The following is a 19,769-nucleotide window of genomic DNA, read 5'->3' on the forward strand; positions in this document are numbered from 1 at the left end:
TTAAACAAGACACATTGTTTTAAATGTATGCAATACGACCACACTAAAAACAACAGTGAAACTTTTCATTGAAATACCGTACGAGATTGTGCATATTCAATGGATTTCTCCTGGTGCTTTTTTTCCATCAGTCTTTTCATATTCTTGTTCTCTACTCAGGTGTCTCCTGTTCCTTTGGTGATGTCTGCTGTACACACATGGTATCATACACTTGAGCAAAGTGTGATACCACCGTTTCTTCTTCTCCTAAAATAAAGATGAACATTGACAAAACTCAGAAGCACTCTTTTCTTTGATAGACGAACAAAACAATGCAAGAATAACCATACTCTCTGTTCCTTGCTCATTTCTACCTACCTGTTTGACCACTTTGTCTCCTTCAGTCAGGACAGGGTCCTGGGGCTGACTCTGAGCAATCTGAGAAGAGCTCTCTGTGATCTTCTCCCCTACATTGGCTACATTGTGCTCTGTTTGAAATCCAGGGATCGCCTCCGGTAAGTTCCTCGGTCCTTTTTGGGACTTGAATGGGTAGAGGAAATATTGTGACTACATTTCATTGTCATGCACTGATATGTTCTGGTTTGAGTTTGATTACAGTAGGCGTTCAAGTACTTCCTTTTTATTCTAGATTGGCAGTGTTTGAGATGGTAGGAACTTGTCATATTCTCAACTTATTTTCTTTCTGAGACTGAATGCTCTGTAAACATACTATTTTAGCAATTCTTAGAAATCTGAAAGCAGTGTTACCTGTATCATTTTTTGTCTTGGTAGTAGTATTGCAGCTCCAACATCAGCACTTAAATGATGGTTTGTGATGTTACTTGTCCTTGGAGTTAGTAGACTCCTGAGAAGTCAAGAGAAATCTTACGTAAGCATGAATTATATTTCACTTTCGAAAGCAAAGTACACGTCAAGTACTTTGAAGGCATTTGTTGATACTTTTAAGCACTTTCATTGATTATTATTATTATTATTCAATTAGTTATTACAAGTCCAACATTCTCTACATTATCACACTCCATATTCAGAATGTGGGAATACAGTTGTTTTAAGGAAATGCCACTGAATATATAGTAGCTGCACTCTACAAAGATGAGTTTGCTAATTATTCAGTCAGGGACACAGCTTATACTTCAGTAGTCTTAGATCATTTAATGATGATGATTATACTTTATAACTAGAAGAAGCCCCATATCCTGTTCATCGCCCCTTTTTCAGTCATGTGGATTAACTTATACCTGAAGTGGTTAATTCTCACCTAGACATCTCAAAGAACAACTGAATCTCTACCAAGGGTGAATGTGTCCTTCCTCTTAATGTCTAAAAGAAAAGGTTAAAATTCATTGAAGCAAAATGCAACAACCCAAAATGTTGGGGAGGTCGTTTCCACAGTTATTTCATATGACAGTGCTTGGAGTGAAAGTACATGACCATGGTGAAGAAGTAAAAACACTTTACCTTGTTCCTCCTGACTGATGTCCTTATGCGTGTTTTGCACAGTTGAGCGTTTTGTGTCTTGTCATCTGTGTAGGCAACAGCCCTCTTCCCTGGGATAGAACTAGATGATATTTAGACACGTTAATTTGACTTCTCCATTGCTCACATTGATGTGGATATGATTGTAATGCTCTGTTTTGTGGGCTTCCCAAGAAAACAATAAATCCCTTACTACTTGTTCAAAATGCAGTAGCACAGATCCTAACAAATACAAGAAAGAGAATATCATTCCTGTTTTGAAAAACCTTCACTGGTCACCTTTATTATCTAGGATCAATCTGAAAGTTCTTTTACTTGTTTTTAAAGCTTTAAATGACCTAGCACGTCTGTACCGTACTGAATGTCTGTCTTCATATGTTCCTATACGTGACCTGAGATCTGCACATACTGGCCTACTGCAAATACCACATGTGAAATACAGAAAGAGTGGAGAGGCTACCTTTTGTTTTTATGCTTCTAAATGATGAAACTCACTACCACTTTTTATGAGACAGTCAAGCTCGGTACATTGTTTTAAAAAACATTTGAAAATATATTTTTTTAATTTTGCTTTTAGTTAAAGTGGTTCTTTGTTCTTTCTATTTCGGTTTCTTTTTTTAGTTGTCTTTAATTGTTCTTATTTTATTACGACTTTCCTAATTTTTATGTATTTATTTAATTGACATTTATGTTGCTTTACTGTATTGCTGTGTTTTCCTTTACAACTGAAAGTATATCTCTTAATTTTAATATTTTGTTTTTACGCTTGGTTTGTAAAGCACCAAAGCACTATTTGTATGAAAGGTGCTCTATAAAGTTTATTATTATTATTATTAATATTATTATTATTATTATTATACTTTGTTACACTTTTGGTTAGGACAGAGATTCTAGTAGAGGTGGCCTGTTTTACCCCTGTTCCAAAAAATTGGAAAACTACCTTCAGAATACACTGACAGTGACCATCTACTGTCTCCTCTGTGTATTGTCATCATGCATATCTTGTGTATTATTTATTGTTGTTGGATTTGTCATTCTGTAAAGAAGCCACCTTTCAAGGCGCTATATCAAATAATGTTTGTTATTATTATTGACATTTTTCATCGTTAAATCTGGCGAAGAGTCTTAAGAGAATATCAAAGAACACGTTGCTCTTACCTATCCATTCCAAGAAATGCCCTCAGCTCGGATTGCAGAGATTGACCTCTCTGTCTCAAATTCTGAGAAACATAGACACGATTGAAAAAGAGCATTTCTTAAGATTCACATAACATCACCAGTCAACATTTGCCACTTGACATCAGTAGAAACCATAGAGTACATGACATTTCCAATCAGTTTTCTTTCAAGGTACAATACCAATCACCTTGCCAGAAAAGTTATACTGCGGTAGATAAATATTACAAATGTCAGATACACGCAAAGTTGTTTGGATTACTATGAAAAGATTGGCAAAATATATTTCTGTTCATTATATTTCTGAGAATGACAGAGCTAAAGAGAAAAAAATGCTAACCTTTATCTCTGCAGACAGGATCGCAAGGGATTCCATTATACTGGGTTCCTATATAACAAATAATACATTATTCCAAAAACATGATATTTCTCTGTAAATTGGCAGCATGATTGTTTATCATTACAATATGAGTTAGCTTTAATTTTGTAAACCCCAAGTAAACATAGTTTGTGCCTTTCTCTGAACTTTTTTGCATTTCAATTCAGTTGTTTGTAAGCTTATTTTACAGTTGCTAGGTTCATGAAGTTCCTGAACTGTGCAGTATTTCTTTTGGGTTTGGTGCGAATCATATTCTAACGGTTGGGGGAAAAAAGCACAGGTACCATCCCACCATTAAACCCTGAATCTTACCTTAGCCGATTCTTCAACGAAACCAGACATGTTAACTGAGTGTTACAGTATGTTTCAAAGTGTGTATATTAAACACAACTGAGGTTCTGTTGTCTCCTTGGAGACACTTGGAACTCCTGTGATGCTGGTCCGTGTTCTATGACATCATTAGTTCTAAATGTAAATGCAGGTATTGGCACAACATAGTAAAATGATGTAAAGTTATGGATCCATTTATGATTTTCACTCAGTGCGAAAGAGTTCCTGTCGTGTAGTTAAACTTTGTGTTACGGAGGGTTAACTGGGGTTCTGGCTACTAGTTAGGCTTGGTCATTCAGTCATCTGCTTCATGCAATAGGAAGCTAAGGGATCTGTGTTTTAGTTTTACTGTTTGTTTTTGTTCTATAGATTTACAGTAGTTATTGGTCAGCTCACTTTAAAATTGCTTTAACTAGATTCATGAAAGTCCTGAACTGTATTTCTTTTGGGTTTTGTGCAAATCATATTCTAATAGGTATTTGAAAAAGAGTATATGATAACAATTAAGTTTAGTATATTCCAAAAAAAAGTTAAAAAGTAAAAGGTATACACAGCCAAATGAAACGCTGAAACTTACCTTAGCTGATTCTTCAGCTAAACCAGACAGACTTCTCAAATTCTCAAATATTGTCAAATCTTGGGGGTGCAGAGGTGGTGGAGCCCTATACCAACAGACTCACAGCTGAAATTGCTGTGAAAAGGGCTTCTACCAAATATGAACACGTGGGTGAAAATGTATACAATTGTAAGGTTTCATTTTTTCCCATTAAAAGTGGTATAAAATATGTGGTGTGAGAACGAAGTCCTCATTTAAGTGCATGAAACTCAGGCACTGGCGCAACAAACTGAACAAAGTTCAAGGGGGTATACGCTTTCTGTAGACACTTTATTTCCTCTTTTTCCATACTTGAAGAAATGATTTGGGAAACCTGTGGGACACTGGAGGTCATTATACATGAGCCTCTTTATGCACCTTTTAAGCCACTGAAACCTAGTTCCCTTGTTACAAGGTCTAATATTACAGTAGGTGTGGTTTCCGTCTCCTAATTTCTGAGAATGATAAAATTGGGGAATAAGTTGTAGGGAATACCACTCTTGCACTTCTAAGAAAAGACTATCTCAAATGAAACTCGCTATAGAAAGACATCTTGTTGAAAAATTCTTTATTTTTTTTCATTTCTAAAGTCCTTCAAAAATGTTTTGTTTGTGACTTTCTCTGTTGTTCCCTTTCACACTCAACTGAAGTATGTGTTATGTCTTGTAAACGTAATCAAACATTTCACTTAGGTGTGTGGGTTAACAAAAACCCATATTGTATGAAACATTCAGTTTTACATTCAAGTTTTATCTAACAATTGCATTCATGCTAGGACTACAGTAAACAACACTTTTTACTAAAGGAAATGAAATAGTTCATTAAACAAGACACATTGTTTTAAATGTATGCAATACGACCACACTAAAAACAACAGTGAAACTTTTCATTGAAATACCATACGAGATTGTGCATATTCAATGGATTTCTCCTGGTGCTTTTTTTCCATCAGTCTTTTCATATTCTTGTTCTCTACTCAGGTGTCTCCTGTTCCTTTGGTGATGTCTGCTGTACACACATGGTATCATACACTTGAGCAAAGTGTGATACCACCGTTTCTTCTTCTCCTAAAATAAAGATGAACATTGACAAAACTCAGAAGCACTCTTTTCTTTGATAGACGAACAAAACAATGCAAGAATAACCATACTCTCTGTTCCTTGCTCATTTCTACCTACCTGTTTGACCACTTTGTCTCCTTCAGTCAGGACAGGGTCCTGGGGCTGACTCTGAGCAATCTGAGAAGAGCTCTCTGTGATCTTCTCCCCTACATTGGCTACATTGTGCTCTGTTTGAAATCCAGGGATCGCCTCCGGTAAGTTCCTCGGTCCTTTTTGGGACTTGAATGGGTAGAGGAAATATTGTGACTACATTTCATTGTCATGCACTGATATGTTCTGGTTTGAGTTTGATTACAGTAGGCGTTCAAGTACTTCCTTTTTATTCTAGATTGGCAGTGTTTGAGATGGTAGGAACTTGTCATATTCTCAACTTATTTTCTTTCTGAGACTGAATGCTCTGTAAACATACTATTTTAGCAATTCTTAGAAATCTGAAAGCAGTGTTACCTGTATCATTTTTTGTCTTGGTAGTAGTATTGCAGCTCCAACATCAGCACTTAAATGATGGTTTGTGATGTTACTTGTCCTTGGAGTTAGTAGACTCCTGAGAAGTCAAGAGAAATCTTACGTAAGCATGAATTATATTTCACTTTCGAAAGCAAAGTACACGTCAAGTACTTTGAAGGCATTTGTTGATACTTTTAAGCACTTTCATTGATTATTATTATTATTATTCAATTAGTTATTACAAGTCCAACATTCTCTACATTATCACACTCCATATTCAGAATGTGGGAATACAGTTGTTTTAAGGAAATGCCACTGAATATATAGTAGCTGCACTCTACAAAGATGAGTTTGCTAATTATTCAGTCAGGGACACAGCTTATACTTCAGTAGTCTTAGATCATTTAATGATGATGATTATACTTTATAACTAGAAGAAGCCCCATATCCTGTTCATCGCCCCTTTTTCAGTCATGTGGATTAACTTATACCTGAAGTGGTTAATTCTCACCTAGACATCTCAAAGAACAACGGAATCTCTACCAAGGGTGAATGTGTCCTTCCTCTTAATGTCTAAAAGAAAAGGTTAAAATTCATTGAAGCAAAATGCAACAACCCAAAATGTTGGAGAGGTCGTTTCCACAGTTATTTCATATAACGGTGCTTGGAGTGAAAGTACATGACCATGGTGAAGAAGTAAAAACACTTTACCTTGTTCCTCCTGACTGATGTCCTTATGCGTGTTTTGCACAGTTGAGCGTTTTGTGTTTTGTCATCTGTGTAGGCAACAGCCCTCTTCCCTGGGATAGAACTAGATGATATTTAGACACGTTAATTTGACTTCTCCATTGCTCACATTGATGTGGATATGATTGTAATGCTCTGTTTTGTGGGCTTCCCAAGAAAACAATAAATCCCTTACTACTTGTTCAAAATGCAGTAGCACAGATCCTAACAAATACAAGAAAGAGAATATCATTCCTGTTTTGAAAAACCTTCACTGGTCACCTGTATTATCTAGGATCAATCTGAAAGTTCTTTTACTTGTTTTTAAAGCTTTAAACGACCTAGCACGTCTGTACCGTACTGAATGTCTGTCTTCATATGTTCCTATACGTGAGCTGAGATCTGCACATACTGGCCTACTGCAAATACCACATGTGAAATACAGAAAGAGTGGAGAGGCTGCCTTTTGTTTTTATGCTTCTAAATGATGAAACTCACTACCACTGTCAAGCTCGGTACATTGTTTTAAAAAACATTTGAAAATATATTTTTTTAATTTTGCTTTTAGTTAAAGTGGTTCTTTGTTCTTTCTATTTCGGTTTCTTTTTTTAGTTCTCTTTAATTGTTCTTATTTTATTACGACTTTCCTAATTTTTATGTATTTATTTAATTGACATTTATGTTGCTTTACTGTATTGCTGTGTTTTCCTTTGCAACTGAAAGTATATCTCTTAATTTTAATATTTTCTTTTTACGCTTGGTTTGTAAAGCACCAAAGCACTATTTGTATGAAAGGTGCTCTATAAATAAAGTTTATTAATATTATTATTATTATTATTATTATACTTTGTTACACTTTTGGTTAGGACAGAGATTCTAGTAGAGGTGGCCTGTTTTACCCCTGTTCCAAAAAATTGGAAAACTACCTTCAGAATACACTGACAGTGACCATCTACTGTCTCCTCTGTGTATTGTCATCATGCATATCTTGTGTATTATTTATTGTTGTTGGATTTGTCATTCTGTAAAGAAGCCACCTTTCAAGGCGCTATATCAAATAATGTTTGTTATTATTATTGACATTTTTCATCGTTAAATCTGGCGAAGAGTCTTAAGAGAATATCAAAGAACACGTTGCTCTTACCTATCCATTCCAAGAAATGCCCTCAGCTCGGATTGCAGAGATTGACCTCTCTGTCTCAAATTCTGAGAAACATAGACACGATTGAAAAAGAGCATTTCTTAAGATTCACATAACATCACCAGTCAACATTTGCCACTTGACATCAGTAGAAACCATAGAGTACATGACATTTCCAATCAGTTTTCTTTCAAGGTACAATACCAATCACCTTGCCAGAAAAGTTATACTGCGGTAGATAAATATTACAAATGTCAGATACACGCAAAGTTGTTTGGATTACTATGAAAAGATTGGCAAAATATATTTCTGTTCATTATATTTCTGAGAATGACAGAGCTAAAGAGAAAAAAATGCTAACCTTTATCTCTGCAGACAGGATCGCAAGGGATTCCATTATACTGGGTTCCTATATAACAAATAATACATTATTCCAAAAACATGATATTTCTCTGTAAATTGGCAGCATGATTGTTTATCATTACAATATGAGTTAGCTTTAATTTTGTAAACCCCAAGTAAACATAGTTTGTGCCTTTCTCTGAACTTTTTTGCATTTCAATTCAGTTGTTTGTAAGCTTATTTTACAGTTGCTAGGTTCATGAAGTTCCTGAACTGTGCAGTATTTCTTTTGGGTTTGGTGCGAATCATATTCTAACGGTTGGGGGAAAAAAGCACAGGTACCATCCCACCATTAAACCCTGAATCTTACCTTAGCCGATTCTTCAACGAAACCAGACATGTTAACTGAGTGTTACAGTATGTTTCAAAGTGTGTATATTAAACACAACTGAGGTTCTGTTGTCTCCTTGGAGACACTTGGAACTCCTGTGATGCTGGTCCGTGTTCTATGACATCATTAGTTCTAAATGTAAATGCAGGTATTGGCACAACATAGTAAAATGATGTAAAGTTATGGATCCATTTATGATTTTCACTCAGTGCGAAAGAGTTCCTGTCGTGTAGTTAAACTTTGTGTTACGGAGGGTTAACTGGGGTTCTGGCTACTAGTTAGGCTTGGTCATTCAGTCATCTGCTTCATGCAATAGGAAGCTAAGGGATCTGTGTTTTAGTTTTACTCTTTGTTTTTGTTCTATAGATTTACAGTAGTTATTGGTCAGCTCACTTTAAAATTGCTTTAACTAGATTCATGAAAGTCCTGAACTGTATTTCTTTTGGGTTTTGTGCAAATCATATTCTAATAGGTATTTGAAAAAGAGTATATGATAACAATTAAGTTTAGTATATTCCAAAAAAAAGTTAAAAAGTAAAAGGTATACACAGCCAAATGAAACGCTGAAACTTACCTTAGCTGATTCTTCAGCTAAACCAGACAGACTTCTCAAATTCTCAAATATTGTCAAATCTTGGGGGTGCAGAGGTGGTGGAGCCCTATACCAACAGACTCACAGCTGAAATTGCTGTGAAAAGGGCTTCTACCAAATATGAACACGTGGGTGAAAATGTATACAATTGTAAGGTTTCATTTTTTCCCATTAAAAGTGGTATAAAATATGTGGTGTGAGAACGAAGTCCTCATTTAAGTGCATGAAACTCAGGCACTGGCGCAACAAACTGAACAAAGTTCAAGGGGGTATACGCTTTCTGTAGACACTTTATTTCCTCTTTTTCCATACTTGAAGAAATGATTTGGGAAACCTGTGGGACACTGGAGGTCATTATACATGAGCCTCTTTATGCACCTTTTAAGCCACTGAAACCTAGTTCCCTTGTTACAAGGTCTAATATTACAGTAGGTGTGGTTTCCGTCTCCTAATTTCTGAGAATGATAAAATTGGGGAATAAGTTGTAGGGAATACCACTCTTGCACTTCTAAGAAAAGACTATCTCAAATGAAACTCGCTATAGAAAGACATCTTGTTGAAAAATTCTTTATTTTTTTTCATTTCTAAAGTCCTTCAAAAATGTTTTGTTTGTGACTTTCTCTGTTGTTCCCTTTCACACTCAACTGAAGTATGTGTTATGTCTTGTAAACGTAATCAAACATTTCACTTAGGTGTGTGGGTTAACAAAAACCCATATTGTATGAAACATTCAGTTTTACATTCAAGTTTTATCTAACAATTGCATTCATGCTAGGACTACAGTAAACAACACTTTTTACTAAAGGAAATGAAATAGTTCATTAAACAAGACACATTGTTTTAAATGTATGCAATACGACCACACTAAAAACAACAGTGAAACTTTTCATTGAAATACCATACGAGATTGTGCATATTCAATGGATTTCTCCTGGTGCTTTTTTTCCATCAGTCTTTTCATATTCTTGTTCTCTACTCAGGTGTCTCCTGTTCCTTTGGTGATGTCTGCTGTACACACATGGTATCATACACTTGAGCAAAGTGTGATACCACCGTTTCTTCTTCTCCTAAAATAAAGATGAACATTGACAAAACTCAGAAGCACTCTTTTCTTTGATAGACGAACAAAACAATGCAAGAATAACCATACTCTCTGTTCCTTGCTCATTTCTACCTACCTGTTTGACCACTTTGTCTCCTTCAGTCAGGACAGGGTCCTGGGGCTGACTCTGAGCAATCTGAGAAGAGCTCTCTGTGATCTTCTCCCCTACATTGGCTACATTGTGCTCTGTTTGAAATCCAGGGATCGCCTCCGGTAAGTTCCTCGGTCCTTTTTGGGACTTGAATGGGTAGAGGAAATATTGTGACTACATTTCATTGTCATGCACTGATATGTTCTGGTTTGAGTTTGATTACAGTAGGCGTTCAAGTACTTCCTTTTTATTCTAGATTGGCAGTGTTTGAGATGGTAGGAACTTGTCATATTCTCAACTTATTTTCTTTCTGAGACTGAATGCTCTGTAAACATACTATTTTAGCAATTCTTAGAAATCTGAAAGCAGTGTTACCTGTATCATTTTTTGTCTTGGTAGTAGTATTGCAGCTCCAACATCAGCACTTAAATGATGGTTTGTGATGTTACTTGTCCTTGGAGTTAGTAGACTCCTGAGAAGTCAAGAGAAATCTTACGTAAGCATGAATTATATTTCACTTTCGAAAGCAAAGTACACGTCAAGTACTTTGAAGGCATTTGTTGATACTTTTAAGCACTTTCATTGATTATTATTATTATTATTCAATTAGTTATTACAAGTCCAACATTCTCTACATTATCACACTCCATATTCAGAATGTGGGAATACAGTTGTTTTAAGGAAATGCCACTGAATATATAGTAGCTGCACTCTACAAAGATGAGTTTGCTAATTATTCAGTCAGGGACACAGCTTATACTTCAGTAGTCTTAGATCATTTAATGATGATGATTATACTTTATAACTAGAAGAAGCCCCATATCCTGTTCATCGCCCCTTTTTCAGTCATGTGGATTAACTTATACCTGAAGTGGTTAATTCTCACCTAGACATCTCAAAGAACAACTGAATCTCTACCAAGGGTGAATGTGTCCTTCCTCTTAATGTCTAAAAGAAAAGGTTAAAATTCATTGAAGCAAAATGCAACAACCCAAAATGTTGGAGAGGTCGTTTCCACAGTTATTTCATATAACGGTGCTTGGAGTGAAAGTACATGACCATGGTGAAGAAGTAAAAACACTTTACCTTGTTCCTCCTGACTGATGTCCTTATGCGTGTTTTGCACAGTTGAGCGTTTTGTGTCTTGTCACCTGTGTAGGCAACAGCCCTCTTCCCTGGGATAGAACTAGATGATATTTAGACACGTTAATTTGACTTCTCCATTGCTCACATTGATGTGGATATGATTGTAATGCTCTGTTTTGTGGGCTTCCCAAGAAAACAATAAATCCCTTACTACTTGTTCAAAATGCAGTAGCACAGATCCTAACAAATACAAGAAAGAGAATATCATTCCTGTTTTGAAAAACCTTCACTGGTCACCTGTATTATCTAGGATCAATCTGAAAGTTCTTTTACTTGTTTTTAAAGCTTTAAACGACCTAGCACGTCTGTACCGTACTGAATGTCTGTCTTCATATGTTCCTATACGTGACCTGAGATCTGCACATACTGGCCTACTGCAAATACCACATGTGAAATACAGAAAGAGTGGAGAGGCTACCTTTTGTTTTTATGCTTCTAAATGATGAAACTCACTACCACTTTTTATGAGACAGTCAAGCTCGGTACATTGTTTTAAAAAACATTTGAAAATATATTTTTTTAATTTTGCTTTTAGTTAAAGTGGTTCTTTGTTCTTTCTATTTCGGTTTCTTTTTTAGTTGTCTTTAATTGTTCTTATTTTATTACGACTTTCCTAATTTTTATGTATTTATTTAATTGACATTTATGTTGCTTTACTGTATTGCTGTGTTTTCCTTTGCAACTGAAAGTATATCTCTTAATTTTAATATTTTCTTTTTACGCTTGGTTTGTAAAGCACCAAAGCACTATTTGTATGAAAGGTGCTCTATAAAGTTTATTATTATTATTATTAATATTATTATTATTATTATTATACTTTGTTACACTTTTGGTTAGGACAGAGATTCTAGTAGAGGTGGCCTGTTTTACCCCTGTTCCAAAAAATTGGAAAACTACCTTCAGAATACACTGACAGTGACCATCTACTGTCTCCTCTGTGTATTGTCATCATGCATATCTTGTGTATTATTTATTGTTGTTGGATTTGTCATTCTGTAAAGAAGCCACCTTTCAAGGCGCTATATCAAATAATGTTTGTTATTATTATTGACATTTTTCATCGTTAAATCTGGCGAAGAGTCTTAAGAGAATATCAAAGAACACGTTGCTCTTACCTATCCATTCCAAGAAATGCCCTCAGCTCGGATTGCAGAGATTGACCTCTCTGTCTCAAATTCTGAGAAACATAGACACGATTGAAAAAGAGCATTTCTTAAGATTCACATAACATCACCAGTCAACATTTGCCACTTGACATCAGTAGAAACCATAGAGTACATGACATTTCCAATCAGTTTTCTTTCAAGGTACAATACCAATCACCTTGCCAGAAAAGTTATACTGCGGTAGATAAATATTACAAATGTCAGATACACGCAAAGTTGTTTGGATTACTATGAAAAGATTGGCAAAATATATTTCTGTTCATTATATTTCTGAGAATGACAGAGCTAAAGAGAAAAAAATGCTAACCTTTATCTCTGCAGACAGGATCGCAAGGGATTCCATTATACTGGGTTCCTATATAACAAATAATACATTATTCCAAAAACATGATATTTCTCTGTAAATTGGCAGCATGATTGTTTATCATTACAATATGAGTTAGCTTTAATTTTGTAAACCCCAAGTAAACATAGTTTGTGCCTTTCTCTGAACTTTTTTGCATTTCAATTCAGTTGTTTGTAAGCTTATTTTACAGTTGCTAGGTTCATGAAGTTCCTGAACTGTGCAGTATTTCTTTTGGGTTTGGTGCGAATCATATTCTAACGGTTGGGGGAAAAAAGCACAGGTACCATCCCACCATTAAACCCTGAATCTTACCTTAGCCGATTCTTCAACGAAACCAGACATGTTAACTGAGTGTTACAGTATGTTTCAAAGTGTGTATATTAAACACAACTGAGGTTCTGTTGTCTCCTTGGAGACACTTGGAACTCCTGTGATGCTGGTCCGTGTTCTATGACATCATTAGTTCTAAATGTAAATGCAGGTATTGGCACAACATAGTAAAATGATGTAAAGTTATGGATCCATTTATGATTTTCACTCAGTGCGAAAGAGTTCCTGTCGTGTAGTTAAACTTTGTGTTACGGAGGGTTAACTGGGGTTCTGGCTACTAGTTAGGCTTGGTCATTCAGTCATCTGCTTCATGCAATAGGAAGCTAAGAGATCTGTGTTTTAGTTTTACTCTTTGTTTTTGTTCTATAGATTTACAGTAGTTATTGGTCAGCTCACTTTAAAATTGCTTTAACTAGATTCATGAAAGTCCTGAACTGTATTTCTTTTGGGTTTTGTGCAAATCATATTCTAATAGGTATTTGAAAAAGAGTATATGATAACAATTAAGTTTAGTATATTCCAAAAAAAAGTTAAAAAGTAAAAGGTATACACAGCCAAATGAAACGCTGAAACTTACCTTAGCTGATTCTTCAGCTAAACCAGACAGACTTCTCAAATTCTCAAATATTGTCAAATCTTGGGGGTGCAGAGGTGTCCAGCTATACCAACAGACTCACAGCTGAAATTGCTGTGAAAAGGGCTTCTACCAAATATGAACACGTGGGTGAAAATGTATACAATTGTAAGGTTTCATTTTTTCCCATTAAAAGTGGTATAAAATATGTGGTGTGAGAACGAAGTCCTCATTTAAGTGCATGAAACTCAGGCACTGGCGCAACAAACTGAACAAAGTTCAAGGGGGTATACGCTTTCTGTAGACACTTTATTTCCTCTTTTTCCATACTTGAAGAAATGATTTGGGAAACCTGTGGGACACTGGAGGTCATTATACATGAGCCTCTTTATGCACCTTTTAAGCCACTGAAACCTAGTTCCCTTGTTACAAGGTCTAATATTACAGTAGGTGTGGTTTCCGTCTCCTAATTTCTGAGAATGATAAAATTGGGGAATAAGTTGTAGGGAATACCACTCTTGCACTTCTAAGAAAAGACTATCTCAAATGAAACTCGCTATAGAAAGACATCTTGTTGAAAAATTCTTTATTTTTTTTCATTTCTAAAGTCCTTCAAAAATGTTTTGTTTGTGACTTTCTCTGTTGTTCCCTTTCACACTCAACTGAAGTATGTGTTATGTCTTGTAAACGTAATCAAACATTTCACTTAGGTGTGTGGGTTAACAAAAACCCATATTGTATGAAACATTCAGTTTTACATTCAAGTTTTATCTAACAATTGCATTCATGCTAGGACTACAGTAAACAACACTTTTTACTAAATGAAATGAAATAGTTCATTAAACAAGACACATTGTTTTAAATGTATGCAATACGACCACACTAAAAACAACAGTGAAACTTTTTATTGAAATACCATGCGAGATTGTGCATATTCAGTGGATTTCTCCTGGTGCTTTTTTTCCATCAGTCTTTTCATATTCTTGTTCTCTACTCAGGTGTCTCCTGTTCCTTTGGTGATGTCTGCTGTACACACATGGTATCATACACTTGAGCAAAGTGTGATACCACCGTTTCTTCTTCTCCTAAAATAAAGATGAACATTGACAAAACTCAGAAGCACTCTTTTCTTTGATAGACGAACAAAACAATGCAAGAATAACCATACTCTCTGTTCCTTGCTCATTTCTACCTACCTGTTTGACCACTTTGTCTCCTTCAGTCAGGACAGGGTCCTGGGGCTGACTCTGAGCAATCTGAGAAGAGCTCTCTGTGATCTTCTCCCCTACATTGGCTACATTGTGCTCTGTTTGAAATCCAGGGATCGCCTCCGGTAAGTTCCTCGGTCCTTTTTGGGACTTGAATGGGTAGAGGAAATATTGTGACTACATTTCATTGTCATGCACTGATATGTTCTGGTTTGAGTTTGATTACAGTAGGCGTTCAAGTACTTCCTTTTTATTCTAGATTGGCAGTGTTTGAGATGGTAGGAACTTGTCATATTCTCAACTTATTTTCTTTCTGAGACTGAATGCTCTGTAAACATACTATTTTAGCAATTCTTAGAAATCTGAAAGCAGTGTTACCTGTATCATTTTTTGTCTTGGTAGTAGTATTGCAGCTCCAACATCAGCACTTAAATGATGGTTTGTGATGTTACTTGTCCTTGGAGTTAGTAGACTCCTGAGAAGTCAAGAGAAATCTTACGTAAGCATGAATTATATTTCACTTTCGAAAGCAAAGTACACGTCAAGTACTTTGAAGGCATTTGTTGATACTTTTAAGCACTTTCATTGATTATTATTATTATTATTCAATTAGTTATTACAAGTCCAACATTCTCTACATTATCACACTCCATATTCAGAATGTGGGAATACAGTTGTTTTAAGGAAATGCCACTGAATATATAGTAGCTGCACTCTACAAAGATGAGTTTGCTAATTATTCAGTCAGGGACACAGCTTAAACTTCAGTAGTCTTAGATCATTTAATGATGATGATTATACTTTATAACTAGAAGAAGCCCCATATCCTGTTCATCGCCCCTTTTTCAGTCATGTGGATTAACTTATACCTGAAGTGGTTAATTCTCACCTAGACATCTCAAAGAACAACTGAATCTCTACCAAGGGTGAATGTGTCCTTCCTCTTAATGTCTAAAAGAAAAGGTTAAAATTCATTGAAGCAAAATGCAACAACCCAAAATGTTGGGGAGGTCGTTTCCACAGTTATTTCATATGACAGTGCTTGGAGTGAAAGTACATGACCATGGTGAAGAAGTAAAAACACTTTACCTTGTTCCTCCTGACTGATGTCCTTATGCGTGTTTTGCACAGTTGAGCGTTTTGTGTCTTGTCATCTGTGTAGGCAACAGCCCTCTTCCCTGGGATAGAACTAGATGATATTTAGACACGTTAATTTGACTTCTCCATTGCTCACATTGATGTGGATATGATTGTAATGCTCTGTTTTGTGGGCTTCCCAAGAAAACAATAAATCCCTTACTACTTGTTCAAAATGCAGTAGCACAGATCCTAACAAATACAAGAAAGAGAATATCATTCCTGTTTTGAAAAACCTTCACTGGTCACCTGTATTATCTAGGATCAATCTGAAAGTTCTTTTACTTGTTTTTAAAGCTTTAAACGACCTAGCACGTCTGTACCGTACTGAATGTCTGTCTTCATATGTTCCTATACGTGAGCTGAGATCTGCACATACTGGCCTACTGCAAATACCACATGTGAAATACAGAAAGAGTGGAGAGGCTGCCTTTTGTTTTTATGCTTCTAAATGATGAAACTCACTACCACTGTCAAGCTTGGTACATTGTTTTAAAAAACATTTGAAAATATATTTTTTTTAATTTTGCTTTTAGTTAAAGTGGTTCTTTGTTCTTTCTATTTCGGTTTCTTTTTTTAGTTCTCTTTAATTGTTCTTATTTTATTACGACTTTCCTAATTTTTATGTATTTATTTAATTGACATTTATGTTGCTTTACTGTATTGCTGTGTTTTCCTTTGCAACTGAAAGTATATCTCTTAATTTTAATATTTTCTTTTTACGCTTGGTTTGTAAAGCACCAAAGCACTATTTGTATGAAAGGTGCTCTATAAATAAAGTTTATTAACATTATTATTATTATTATTATTATTATTATTATTATTATTATACTTTGTTACACTTTTGGTTAGGACAGAGATTCTAGTAGAGGTGGCCTGTTTTACCCCTGTTCCAAAAAATTGGAAAACTACCTTCAGAATACACTGACAGTGACCATCTACTGTCTCCTCTGTGTATTGTCATCATGCATATCTTGTGTATTATTTATTGTTGTTGGATTTGTCATTCTGTAAAGAAGCCACCTTTCAAGGCGCTATATCAAATAATGTTTGTTATTATTATTGACATTTTTCATCGTTAAATCTGGCGAAGAGTCTTAAGAGAATATCAAAGAACACGTTGCTCTTACCTATCCATTCCAAGAAATGCCCTCAGCTCGGATTGCAGAGATTGACCTCTCTGTCTCAAATTCTGAGAAACATAGACACGATTGAAAAAGAGCATTTCTTAAGATTCACATAACATCACCAGTCAACATTTGCCACTTGACATCAGTAGAAACCATAGAGTACATGACATTTCCAATCAGTTTTCTTTCAAGGTACAATACCAATCACCTTGCCAGAAAAGTTATACTGCGGTAGATAAATATTACAAATGTCAGATACACGCAAAGTTGTTTGGATTACTATGAAAAGATTGGCAAAATATATTTCTGTTCATTATATTTCTGAGAATGACAGAGCTAAAGAGAAAAAAATGCTAACCTTTATCTCTGCAGACAGGATCGCAAGGGATTCCATTATACTGGGTTCCTATATAACAAATAATACATTATTCCAAAAACATGATATTTCTCTGTAAATTGGCAGCATGATTGTTTATCATTACAATATGAGTTAGCTTTAATTTTGTAAACCCCAAGTAAACATAGTTTGTGCCTTTCTCTGAACTTTTTTGCATTTCAATTCAGTTGTTTGTAAGCTTATTTTACAGTTGCTAGGTTCATGAAGTTCCTGAACTGTGCAGTATTTCTTTTGGGTTTGGTGCGAATCATATTCTAACGGTTGGGGGAAAAAAGCACAGGTACCATCCCACCATTAAACCCTGAAACTTACCTTAGCCGATTCTTCAACGAAACCAGACATGTTAACTGAGTGTTACAGTATGTTTCAAAGTGTGTATATTAAACACAACTGAGGTTCTGTTGTCTCCTTGGAGACACTTGGAACTCCTGTGATGCTGGTCCGTGTTCTATGACATCATTAGTTCTAAATGTAAATGCAGGTATTGGCACAACATAGTAAAATGATGTAAAGTTATGGATCCATTTATGATTTTCACTCAGTGCGAAAGAGTTCCTGTCGTGTAGTTAAACTTTGTGTTACGGAGGGTTAACTGGGGTTCTGGCTACTAGTTAGGCTTGGTCATTCAGTCATCTGCTTCATGCAATAGGAAGCTAAGAGATCTGTGTTTTAGTTTTACTGTTTGTTTTTGTTCTATAGATTTACAGTAGTTATTGGTCAGCTCACTTTAAAATTGCTTTAACTAGATTCATGAAAGTCCTGAACTGTATTTCTTTTGGGTTTTGTGCAAATCATATTCTAATAGGTATTTGAAAAAGAGTATATGATAACAATTAAGTTTAGTATATTCCAAAAAAAAGTTAAAAAGTAAAAGGTATACACAGCCAAATGAAACGCTGAAACTTACCTTAGCTGATTCTTCAGCTAAACCAGACAGACTTCTCAAATTCTCAAATATTGTCAAATCTTGGGGGTGCAGAGGTGGTGGAGCCCTAAACCAACAGACTCACAGCTGAAATTGCTGTGAAAAGGGCTTCTACCAAATATGAACACGTGGGTGAAAATGTATACAATTGTAAGGTTTCATTTTTTCCCATTAAAAGTGGTATAAAATATGTGGTGTGAGAACGAAGTCCTCATTTAAGTGCATGAAACTCAGGCACTGGCGCAACAAACTGCACAAAGTTCAAGGGGGTATACGCTTTCTGTAGACACTTTATTTCCTCTTTTTCCATACTTGAAGAAATGATTTGGGAAACCTGTGGGACACTGGAGGTCATTATACATGAGCCTCTTTATGCACCTTTTAAGCCACTGAAACCTAGTTCCCTTGTTACAAGGTCTAATATTACAGTAGGCGTGGTTTCGGTCTCCTAATTTCTGAGAATGATAAAATTGGGGAATAAGTTGTAGGGAATACCACTCTTGCACTTCTAAGAAAAGACTATCTCAAATGAAACTCGCTATAGAAAGACATCTTGTTGAAAAATTCTTTATTTTTTTTCATTTCTAAAGTCCTTCAAAAATGTTTTGTTTGTGACTTTCTCTGTTGTTCCCTTTCACACTCAACTGAAGTATGTGTTATGTCTTGTAAACGTAATCAAACATTTCACTTAGGTGTGTGGGTTAACAAAAACCCATATTGTATGAAACATTCAGTTTTACATTCAAGTTTTATCTAACAATTGCATTCATGCTAGGACTACAGTAAACAACACTTTTTACTAAAGGAAATGAAATAGTTCATTAAACAAGACACATTGTTTTAAATGTATGCAATACGACCACACTAAAAACAACAGTGAAACTTTTCATTGAAATACCATACGAGATTGTGCATATTCAATGGATTTCTCCTGGTGCTTTTTTTCCATCAGTCTTTTCATATTCTTGTTCTCTACTCAGGTGTCTCCTGTTCCTTTGGTGATGTCTGCTGTACACACATGGTATCATACACTTGAGCAAAGTGTGATACCGCCGTTTCTTCTTCTCCTAAAATAAAGATGAACATTGACAAAACTCAGAAGCACTCTTTTCTTTGATAGACGAACAAAACAATGCAAGAATAACCATACTCTCTGTTCCTTGCTCATTTCTACCTACCTGTTTGACCACTTTGTCTCCTTCAGTCAGGACAGGGTCCTGGGGCTGACTCTGAGCAATCTGAGAAGAGCTCTCTGTGATCTTCTCCCCTACATTGGCTACATTGTGCTCTGTTTGAAATCCAGGGATCGCCTCCGGTAAGTTCCTCGGTCCTTTTTGGGACTTGAATGGGTAGAGGAAATATTGTGACTACATTTCATTGTCATGCACTGATATGTTCTGGTTTGAGTTTGATTACAGTAGGCGTTCAAGTACTTCCTTTTTATTCTAGATTGGCAGTGTTTGAGATGGTAGGAACTTGTCATATTCTCAACTTATTTTCT

This window comes from Atractosteus spatula, chromosome 7 (assembly GCF_055471065.1).
Source record: "Atractosteus spatula isolate fAtrSpa1 chromosome 7, fAtrSpa1.hap1, whole genome shotgun sequence".
Classification (NCBI taxonomy): domain Eukaryota; kingdom Metazoa; phylum Chordata; class Actinopteri; order Semionotiformes; family Lepisosteidae; genus Atractosteus; species Atractosteus spatula.